The 11561-nt window shown below is 40.7% G+C and overlaps 1 pseudogene; it reads left to right on the top strand.

The window, feature by feature from the left end:
- The first annotated feature begins 10158 nt into the window (after positions 1-10158).
- On the top strand, positions 10159-11082 carry LOC125307586 (annotated as a pseudogene).
- The last annotated feature ends 479 nt before the right edge of the window (positions 11083-11561 follow it).

The following is an 11561-nucleotide window of genomic DNA, read 5'->3' as shown; positions in this document are numbered from 1 at the left end:
AAACAAACCACAAGCTGTTCTGACGCAAAAAGAACATTATGTGTCAAAATTCTTGAGAACTGAAATGATGTGGAGACAGACAGTAAGGAGTGTTTGACTGCACTTAAACAACAATATCATTAATATATAGTTTCCACAAGTGTGTTTGATTTGATTCAAACAATATCATCAATACTCATGTAACCTATCTTCTCCACTGATACAAAGATATTTTCCTTGGATTTGCATGACTGCATAACTATGATCAGTGAGTCTGAGAAGATTGGCCAAGCATAATGATTTGTCTTTTAGTTCTATGTACTTAAGAGTATCGGGTCATTTATCATTTTGTGTGCACACTTTTCTTTAAAGTGCAATGGCTCATCATTTTTACTGACATTATAAGAATTCAATAGAAATGCTATAATCTGAAGCTGATCAGAAACAAACATTAAAATGTAAAGAAGTTAATACACAGTGTAGAAAACACACCTTCACAGATGGGTGGTAAACACTGCAAAAACATGGAAACTAAAGACATTTAGCAATGTTGTTGAATTTGACTTGTCTTATGCAAATCTTTCTTTTTCACTTTCCACCCTGAACATAGGCAAAATGCACCACTGAGATCAATATTTTTTGTATAGAGCTACCACAGGTTACTCTATACAACCACAGGTAGCACTGTGGTAACTCTATATAAAACATATTGATGTCAATGGGGCATTTTGCCCATGTTCAGGGTGGAAAATAAAAAAGAAAGATTTGCATAAGACAAGTCAAATTGGTGTTTTTAAAAAGAAGGGATCATGGAGAATAAAGAAAAACATAAACAAATCTGTATATCCCCACAAGGTGTTTGGGTGCTCTGAAAATGAGAACCAAAATGATTTTTCAGACTCGTAAGGTCTGCTGTTCAGACCCTGAAGGAATTTACTTTCTGTTCATTGCTTTTTGTGAGAGTGTTTCTACTTATCTCAGTAAGGAAAATAAATCAAGAGCCTATGTTGAGTACAAATATGTCTTCTGAAGGCCTAAACAGAGCCCAGCCAAAAACTCCAATAACATTTGTATCAACTTTGAGGGACAACTATGACCATGCAGGATTATCCAGACCAAATGTGACGATTTTGCTACATAATATTCCTATTTATGTACCAGAATGCAAAATTTGAGCCGCCTACATGGTTTTAGTTCTTGCGCTGTGGGCTTGTGAACTTTGACAAAAAAAAGAGGCCGAACAAAACCGACACCCCCCTCCCCCTGTAAAACTGGCCGTATCTTGAAAAGTATTGATCTTACATAAGAGTAATTTTACAGTGTGTCTCCTGGGTACACTTGGTATTTTTTTCAGAATTTTTTGAGACCTAAGTGCGTGGGCCCTGGTTGAATTGACGTGGAATGACCCTATATGCCTTTCAGCGTGACTTATTTTTGTGGAAAAAATGTGCTGGACTGGGCAGCGGTAATATTTTGTACCGCTCTGCGGTACATCTAGTTTAGTCTTCTTTCTTTCGACTCTAGCGCATGCATTATCATGGCCCTATAATGGTGCAAAGATAGGCATGATATCCGACGCTCCCACCACAACGAACATTCAAATAACCCCCAGAGTTCAGTGTCCATCAGTCCCAACATTTAGAAACATAATCGAAAAGTCCAAGCGTGAATTGGGTGTGTTTTGATTTCGAGAGAGACTGGAGAAGGGCCGTATGTCTCACAGCAACTGCGATAACCTTGTTTCTTGAAGGCTAATTACTGTTAGGCTATTAGTGGTTAGTATAGGCTATGTATATAATTGCTATTTTTTAGCTCTTAAACACGAAAAATACACTGTTCAACAGAGCTGGTGTGTGAGAGGCGCACTCTTGGACTCCTTGAGACGTGACTTTTCAGTTTCATTCTGTTAAAGTTCTTGTGCGTAGGCTATTAGCCTATAGAATCCAATCCTGTCGATGCCCCTGCTATTTATCAATGTAGCCTTTTATTGTTTTTTTGCCATGAATCGTCTAAGCTGTGATGAAATCGTGTGTTGTTTAAAGTTGGGACGATTGCTGTAGGCCTAGGCTACTGCCCATATTGGAATAAAAAAATAAAGGGCCCACCCTACTTCGCAAAAGTCCACTCTGTTGAAAAATCCTGGCTACGCCACTGTTAATGACCTCATGTCGGAATGGCAGGACGTTTGAAAAAAGGTCAAGTGCCGCTACTCCCACAATGAAAATAAAAAATTGTCGCTGTAGTGGGACGCTTGAAAATTAATGTTAATGCCGCCACTTTGACAATTAGATGCCAATGTCTAAGTAGCGGCATGTCGGAATAGCAGCATGTAACCGATCTGTCTGCGGCTTGCTTGCCAGCCTTTTCCAGTACTTCGCAAAAGTTGTGAAATATAACCGCATATTCCGTTTTTTGAATGTGACTGGCATAAAAACCGCATCTGTAAATGCGTTCATATGTGCGTGCTTGAGATGAAACCAGCCGTTTTTCAGCAGAAACATGCGAGTACCTGTCTCTTAATTAATGGGGGATTTCACTCTTCCCATACATTTTTTTAAAAACAAGTCAATGGTTTTACAATGTTTCAGTTAAGCTTTGGTTGGTTTAGATACAACTGAACGTATGCAAAATGTAAAGTATCCTAACGGATTAACTTTGATTTGCTTGATTTCAAAGCTGCCACCATCATACCCGTGCCAAAGAAATCATCACCATCATGCTTGAATGACTACAGTCCTATAGCACTCACACCCATAATCATGAAGTGCTTCGAACGGAAGTGCTTGCAATCTGCTCTGCCCTCCATCCAGCCCTCACCCACTTGGACAATAAAGACTCATATGTGAGAATGCTGTTCATAGACTTCAGTTCAGCATTCAATACCATAATACCACAACAACTCATCAGCAAACTGGACAAGCTAGGATTCAGCACCTCCCTCTGCAACTGGCTGCTGGACTTCCTGTTGCAGAGACCACAAGCAGTACGTGTCGGGAACAACACCTCAAGCACTCTGACCCTGAGCATGGAGGGCCCGCAAGGGTGTGTGCTCAGCCCCCTGCTCTTCACACTGCTAACACATGACTGTACAACCACTCACAGCTCCAACCATCTGGTGAAGTTTGGATCTACATAAGACTGGTGGGCCTCATCACTAAGGGCGATGAGGCTCACTACAGAGAAGAAGTAGACCTGCTGGTTAAATGGTGCAAAGACAACAACCTCCTGCTGAATGTCAGCAAGACCAAGGAGATTGTTGTCAACTTTTAGAGAGGCCACAAACAACTGCCACCACTGTCCATCGACGGAGATGCTGTGGAGAGAGTGAGCAGCACAAAATTCCTGGGGGTGCGACGACCTCTCCTGGACCACCAACACAGCATCACTGGTGAAGAAAGCCCAGCAGCGCCTCTACTTCTTGCGCAAATTGAAGAAGGCAAGTGCCATGCCTCCCGTCATGACCACATTCTACAGAGGGACCATCGAGAGCATCGTGTCCAGCTGCATCACAGTGTGGGGCGGAAGCTGCACAGATCAGAACAGGAAGACCCTCCAGCACATTGTTAACACAGCTAAGAGGATCATTGGAGCACCACTCCCCTCCCTGCAGGACATTTACACCACCCGCATCACCCGCAAAGCACTAATGATTGTCAAGGACACAACCCACCCTGCACACGAACTGTTCAGCCTCCTGCCCTCTGGAAAGAGGTACAGGAGCCTCCGCTCCCGCACCACCAGACTTGCAAGTAGCTTCATCCACCAAGCAATCTGGATACTGAACACTCTACCCACTCTCCCATCACTGACAGCCCCCCCACCCACCAGCCAGCCAGGAACCTAGGATCCTGTCTACCCTAACCCCCCCCCCAGGACCGCCCTGTGGAACTGTACTGTGACTGCGCAGCCTAACATGTTGCTGCTTCATATCAAGCCTGATATACTTGAAATGACTGCATATCAATGTAAATATACAGTACACACAAGCACAAGTTTAAACTTTATGTAAATGTTATCAATGTTATTTATCACTCTGCCACAATGCTGCTGCTACTACTACTCTGTCAGAAGGTTACGCTAGGACTATGTAAATATACAACACAACTACCTCTATTTTTTTGATATATGTTCTATATTTCAGTCTCGCACTTTAATGTCTGTATGTGGTATGTCTGTATATTTTTATTTTTTATTGTCTATGGCTATGTCTATGTCTAAAGTATGTCTATGTCTGTATTTAAAGTATGTCTATGTCTGCATGGGAAAGTAAGAAACAAAATTTCAATAAAGCCGACTTGACTTGACTTGACTTGACTTGCTGTGATGCATCTGGGACAATAGATGCTCATAGTAAATTATATAAAGTAGGCATATTGAAATATTTATTAGTCTACCTTTGAAAAAAATATTGAAGGGGATTCAGTCCAGTACACATGTCTTTGGCAAGTAGCCTAGCAGGCTACAGACACAGGTGAAGAAAAGTCAGCCTCAGCCAGTAGCAAAACCATATATGTACAGCCAGCTTCAAAAGCAACCAGCCCAGACCCTAAACATTCAATACTGAATCACTGTATAAATCATTGTATCTATTTAAGTAGATGAATGTTAATACATGGTGTTTTTTCCACACTCTCTTTTGTTGTTTACATAAACCAAGTTCTTTATGTTTGTTAAGAACTGAAATGTGTATTTGTGGCATTCATTCATTTGTTTATTTATTTTTATGTGATCTTAGAAATGTTAGGCAAGGCTGGTTCACTTTGCAAGGCAGGTTCATCTGGTCAGTTTTTGAAATAGACACCCCAATGTTTTGAATAAATACAAACACTGAACAAACATTTTTTAGCCTTTCCAGGAATATTTTTCCCTCTTCTGTAACACATGAATCATGATATATCATAGATCAAATTGTCTTGCAATGAACAGAGTATAGAGTAGGCCTACACCAGAGTCCTACAGGTATGTAATTATTCTTGCCTGGGGTACAAATAGCATACATTGATATTTGTACCAGACACGCTATTAACGGTCGTATCAGCAATGGCAGGGTAACGTCACTTCTGTTGACGTTCAAACAAAACAGAGCTAGCTCGCTTCTCCCTCCCCCTCCCTCCTGTGCAATTGAAACTCCTGAACGCGCATCTCGTCGTTATTGGTTGGAACACTTTATTTTGCCTTTGAGTGGTTGGCAACACTTGTTTTTGTGTGCAGATCTCAGAGACTAGGCTGCCTACATAGACACATTTTTTTGACAGCCTGCTTATGGGGCAGGCAACAAGCGGATCGTTAGATGATCAAAGATTAAATGAATGTGATAATTTATGTTTGGGCCTTTTTTAGGCCTGCAATCACTGATACAACCTTTAATAGAACACATTGCTGTGTGCACCGGGGTACAAATAGCATTCACTTCTAATTGCACCAGGGTACGAATAGCATACACTGCAAATTGTACCAGGGGTGCAAATAGCCTCACCTGATAGTTTTTGCCTGTTGTTATTCCTTCTCCTCCACAACAAAAGCATTTTCATTGAGTACAGGGGGAACAAGCCATGAGAAGACACACACACACACACACACATCATGGTTTGTATCGAACCGTGGGTCAAAAATCATGATACAAACCAAATTGTGAGTTTGGTGTATTGTTACAGCCTTATTTGTGACTGCATAAAACATTTCTCCTTTAGCTTTGCATGTCTACAGCACTTTACTTCAAAGTGTGAAAGTGCAACAGGAAATCTGGTTAAAGATTAAGAGCAAACGTCATGTCGCTATGGTCTTAAAAAGCTTCTGCTTTTGAATTCTGCTGCAATACATTCTAAGCCTCTGATCTGAAGATATGGAGCTATTTAGCAACAGCTCAAAGTCCACACAGCTCTCCTCTGCACAACTGGCAGGCATCTGGATACGGGGTTTCGTCTGTACGCTGGGTTTGGTGGGAAACATTGCGGTCGTGGTCGTCCTACTCCATCACCTTAAGAAGAAGAAGGAGAACTTCACCCTGCACCTGATGCTGAACCTGGCCGTGTGTGACATCTTGTGCATGCTCACCCTGCCTGTGTGGATGTACGGTTTATGGGTCGGCTGGACGCTGGACATAGCCGCCTGCCAGTTTGTCTGCTACATCGCATTTGTCTGTCTGTCCGTCAGCGTGATGGCAGTCACTCTCATGAGTGTGCAGCGCTACCTGCTAGTGTTCTTCCGTCCACAATGGGACAGACTGGGCAGGAGAGGGGAGAGGCTTTTGCTGCTTTCCCTCTGGATGGTGAGCTGTTTCACTGCCATCCCCTCTGTGAGCCTGTATGCCATCAGCGAGGTCAATTCCACTCGATTGTGTGAACCGGTCCCCAGGTCTGATGAGCAGAAGGTTGGGATTTATCTGTTTGAGACTTTGCGTTCGTCATTCCGTTAATCGTTCTCATGGCGTCTTACTGCGTCTTCACAGGAAGGTCTGTAAGAGGACTCAACATGTCAGCCGAAGGCTGGGGACCCTTGTGACTGCCATTGTGGTGACTTTTTTCATCTTTTACAGCCCTTATCACATTGTTAACATAATGACTATATTTACCCCATTAAGTAAGCATGACAACTCATCTGTGCATCTTCCTTACAGAGATGCCAGGAAAGTTGTTGAGGGTCTTGGATTTTTTAACAGCTGTGTGAACCCCTTCCTGTATGTGTTTTATTATCGGAGTTTGTATTCCAACACCGAAAAGTCATCGCAGGCAAAATAAATTGTACCACAAACCACTGATCAAAAGTAAAAGGCACAGTTAGTATGGTGTGCCTAGTGGCAAGACCCTAGCAAGAAGTACCCTGCAATGCAATGTGAAGACACACAGCTGAATGCCCTTGGGGTTCTTATTCACTCATTTGAATGTTATAGGGGTGAGTGTTGTTTTTTACTTGTTATGTATTTGTTGTAACCCTTTATCTTTTTATTTGGTAATGTATCCTGTACCAAACCTGTCCTGTTCTCGTGTCAGTTGTAGACAGAAGATGAATGAATGCATTTGCTAAGGGACTGTCCATATGCCTGTTACACACTATTTACTTGTAGGCTAAACAACCAAAATTAGGAAGCCCATTTCAAGGCTACAAAGTGGATAATGGCTATAAAGAGTATGACTACTGTAAAAGTCCACAAGATGGCGCTGTTGCATATTTCATTTCATCTAGTGGACACAGTGATGCGGGCTGTGCAATAGACTAGGTGAACGAAACGGCTCTTCCTGTACACTCATTTATTTCCAGTGGAGCGTTAACTGTTATAACAGAATGTTCTATTATATTCTGCTCCTCCCATCTTCACTGAACACTGAATATCTTGTTTGCCAAATAATAACAATTTTAACACACATAAATCTTTCTTTGTCGTACCATGCTGATTCCTAGTGCAACACCCAACCAGGTCCGTATAGACACAAAGGTGCGAATTCTCCCATTTGCGCGTAAGCCCTTTTTTATGCGCTTCAGTTTCTGAATGAATTCCTGACTCCAGTCCAACTGTGCTATTGCATACTATTAGCATAATAAGTTAAGTTATAGAATAAAAGTTAATTTTAAAACATGAATAATTAAGAAGCTTAAGATAAAAGATATACCACCCAAACTACCCCTACTCATGAATATAATAAAACCTTGTACTATTAAAAGTGTTCAATAAAAGTAGATCCAGGGTTTAGAGTGCAAGGTGCATTGTGCAGTTCATGAGGGAGGTGCATGACATGTTTTGATTCAGGAGCCTAACAGCTTGTGTATAAATTGAATTTAAAGTGAATTTGAAATTAAAGATAAACTTTAATCAATTTCCTTGGAACTACTTGCTCATATTAAGTAATCACGGCAAGCAACAATTTTGTAAACTGAAAGATAAATGCTTCATGAATTCTCAACATTTAATTTAATACAAGCGATGTCCAATTTAAAATTAAGTAAATCCCATGGGTTAATTTTTTAGCAAAGCTAACAATGTGCTTATAGTTGTGCAAATTATGTGCTGATGTTTTGCTCCTTGAGTATAAGGTATTACTAACTGTGGAATACTTTTTATTTTAGTGTTCTCTCTCTTCCTCTCTCAAGCACATGCGCACACACCTCTGACACATGCTTTTGGGTCTTTCCTCAGCTGCCTGACACATTTTTATTGTTTTCACATCATCAGATCCTTGGTTCATTCATTCAGTTTAATACCCTAAAACATAAAACACATTCCCCCCCCCATCTGTCTTTCTCTCCCTCTCAAGCACACACACACACACACACACACACACACACACACACACACACATATATACATGCTTTTTTGAGTGTTTCCCTCCTTTGCAGCCGGATAAATATTTATTCTTTTCACATCAGCAGATCCTCGGTCATTCATTTAGCAACAAACTCTCTCGATGAAAACTTTTTTTCACTCTCTTGATGCAAAGCTACAAACTCTCTTGATGCTACAAACTCTCTCGATGCAAACCTTTTCACTCTCTTGATCAGGCACAGGGCATTTCACTCTCTTGATCAGGCCCATTTTTGATCAGCCTCAACTTTGATCAAACAAAACCTTGATAGAAAAGTACACATGATATACACATGATACTCCTATGACACACACAACCCTGCCCACACATGACACATACACACACACACACACACCCCTGCCAAGCTGTACTAAACTGCACTGAGCAAATCTATCCATTAAATGTAAGAGATAAAAAAGAAAGAAAGAAAGAAAGAAATTTTTTGTAGTTACTCTTCAGGCCACACCAATGTCACCAGCATGAAAAAAAAGTTGGTTTCACATCCTCCAAAACGCTATTGACCCACCTATAAACATTTTAAAGTTTTTGCTCAGGTCAACCTCTGCCATCAAGAAAATGCTTTCAAATAATATTGATAATGAAAGTCAAATTGCTAACATTATTCATCTGTGTAAGCTTGTTGGCATTAAACGCTGTCAAAGTGGTCTTGTGGTGTGCCTTTTTCTAAGAACAGTTCAGAAGTCAGTGACCTAATTGCACTGTGGTTTTGGGCCTATTCTGCATGCATGTCAGCTGGCTTGTACATAAATGTCAACCTGTGTGCCAGCAGATATAGAAACTTCTAACCACCCTAGCATGAGAAATGATCAGATGACCAGCATCATTTCAAACAGATCAGCTCATCAGATCAAAATTAAAACAAATTGTGTTAAAGGGTTGTGGTGGATTTGGTTGGTAGTTAGTTGATGGTTAAAAATAATAATACAAATATTCCTTTGAAATGGTATTAAAGATGCCTTTAAAATTGCATTGCTTTCTACATTTAAGCTATCAACATTTAAGCATTTTAACATTTAAGCTTTTAAACTACAGAGTCAAAGTTACAGCAGACTAGCGTTTAAACTACAGTGCAGAGGAGATAGTTAGGAATTACCACTGCATCTGCAGTGTTGGGAAGAATACTTTTAAAATGTTATCAGTTACAGAATACATGCCCTAAAATGTTATTTGTAACGTATTCCGTTACATTACTCCATCTAAGTACCGTATTCTAAATACTTGGATTACATAAGCGCTGTTTTACATTTTATCAAGTGTGAATCAAGCTGCTGTTTCAGTTTGGATAAACCTTTATAGGATAAACTGAAACATTATGTATTTTGTTAATGCACAAGATCATCTCACATAAATATTAAAAATTCAGTTCAAAAAGCCCAGAAATTCACATGAGAAGGATTCTAAAATTAATCCCTTAAAATGGCCAAAGTAACTATTCTGAATACCACCCATTGAAAATGTAACTGTAACTAAATACAGTTTCTCATATTTTGTATTCTGAATACGTAATCCCGAATACATGTATTCAGTTACTTCCAAACACTGTGCATCTGTCAATAACAATAATAACTTCTAGCTTTTGTTACCTAAAAAACAGGTATATCAAGACAAATTGTGTGTGTTGCATAAAATATGTACCGTAAAAATGACTTTTTTGTTCATTATATATCACCACTGTAAAACTATTACAGTATATCCTGTGTGTGAAAACTGAATATCCTGAAAGAGGATCTCTCTCTCTCTCTCAGTTTTCAAATGTTATCGCAACCTTTGATTGTCATGCAACCACACAACATCAGTTGTGCTTGAGTGTTTGACTTCACAAGTGAAACTCCACCGGTGAGAACAGAACTAGGTCAGTCTCATGGCTACGATACACAGCCTCACAAATGTCTCTGGATCCAACTTCACCCAGTGGGTCATTAGAGACCAGGTCAGCTGTGGTCTGCTTTGCTTATGCTTTCTGATGGGCGTCACTGGAAACATACAGTAGCCGTCATTGCAGTCATATTGCGGCACTTCAAGAAGGACAACTTCACAATGCATCTGATGCTGAATCTGGCTGCCTCCGACATTTTGTGCCTGCTCCCTCTGCCAGTTTTCATGCATGCCCTGCTCAATGGATGGAACTTCAGCAGTGCTCTGTGCAAGGGCCTGTCTTTTGTCATCTACACCAGCCTGTACATTGGCCTATTGACGGTGACTCTGATGAGTGTTCAGAGGTACTTGGCGGTTCTCTACCCACACCACTGGGCCAGGCTAGGCTGGAGGGGGCAACGGGTTCTACTGTGCTCCATATGGGTTCTAGCGTTTACCCTCTCTAGTCCAGCAGTGGCCACCAACGACGTGATCGAAGATGGAGGGAAATTGAAATGTTGGCGAATCTCCATGTCGGATGGGAGGAGAGCTGCAGTGGTGTTATGTGAGACACTGCTGCGGTTTTGTCCTCCCATTCTCCATCCTGGTCTCCTCCTACTGTTGCCTCCACAAGAAGGTGAACCAGATGGCCTTCTTCAGCAATCAGAGACTGACCAGACTGGTGACTCTTATTGTAGTGACTTTCTTTGTTCTTTGGATTCCAGTTCACATCCTCAATCTGATGGATATTTTTGCCATTTTGATTAAATCAGCCAAACCATTGATTTATGAACAACTGTCCAGACTCAGAAGATCAAGTGAGGAAGTTGTAAAAAGTTTTACTTTTATAAATCGCTCAGTAAACCCTTTGCTATATGCGTTTGCTTCCCAACCAGAGATGAACACTGCAACCCTGATATCCCCTGTATGAACATCTCTGTGTATGAAGAAACACTGGGTGATATTTTTGCCGCCGGTAACTATTACATGCTTACATTACATTTCATTCTTAATGAAATATTAAGATATCACAAATTAGGCATTAGAGGCATTGTATGTGAGAACCCTTTTTTTCCTGTTTCTTTTCTCAGTTCCTGTTTTCTCCTCTCTGTGCTTGGACATTAGCATAGCATTGGTGGAGTGGGTTGAATGATGTGTGTGTGTGTGTGTGTGTGTGGGGGGTTATAACTGCCTGTCTTATGTATTTATATTACACTTCTTGTACCGTTATGTTTCATGTACTCTGTATTTGCAATCTACTGTACTCATTCAACAAATAAATTCATATGGTAAGATTAGAATTCAACTACATGGAAACATAATTAGCTCTTGTGAATGATTGGCGAACAAATAGTTCGGAACGCACGCTGAACAAGAAACAAACGTTCTTTAGAACACAGCTGATCAACC

This window comes from Alosa alosa, chromosome 14, assembly GCF_017589495.1.
Source record: "Alosa alosa isolate M-15738 ecotype Scorff River chromosome 14, AALO_Geno_1.1, whole genome shotgun sequence".
Lineage (NCBI taxonomy): Eukaryota > Metazoa > Chordata > Actinopteri > Clupeiformes > Clupeidae > Alosa > Alosa alosa.
Note: the sequence above shows the minus strand (reverse complement) of the source record. Positions and strands in the feature narration are given on the sequence as shown.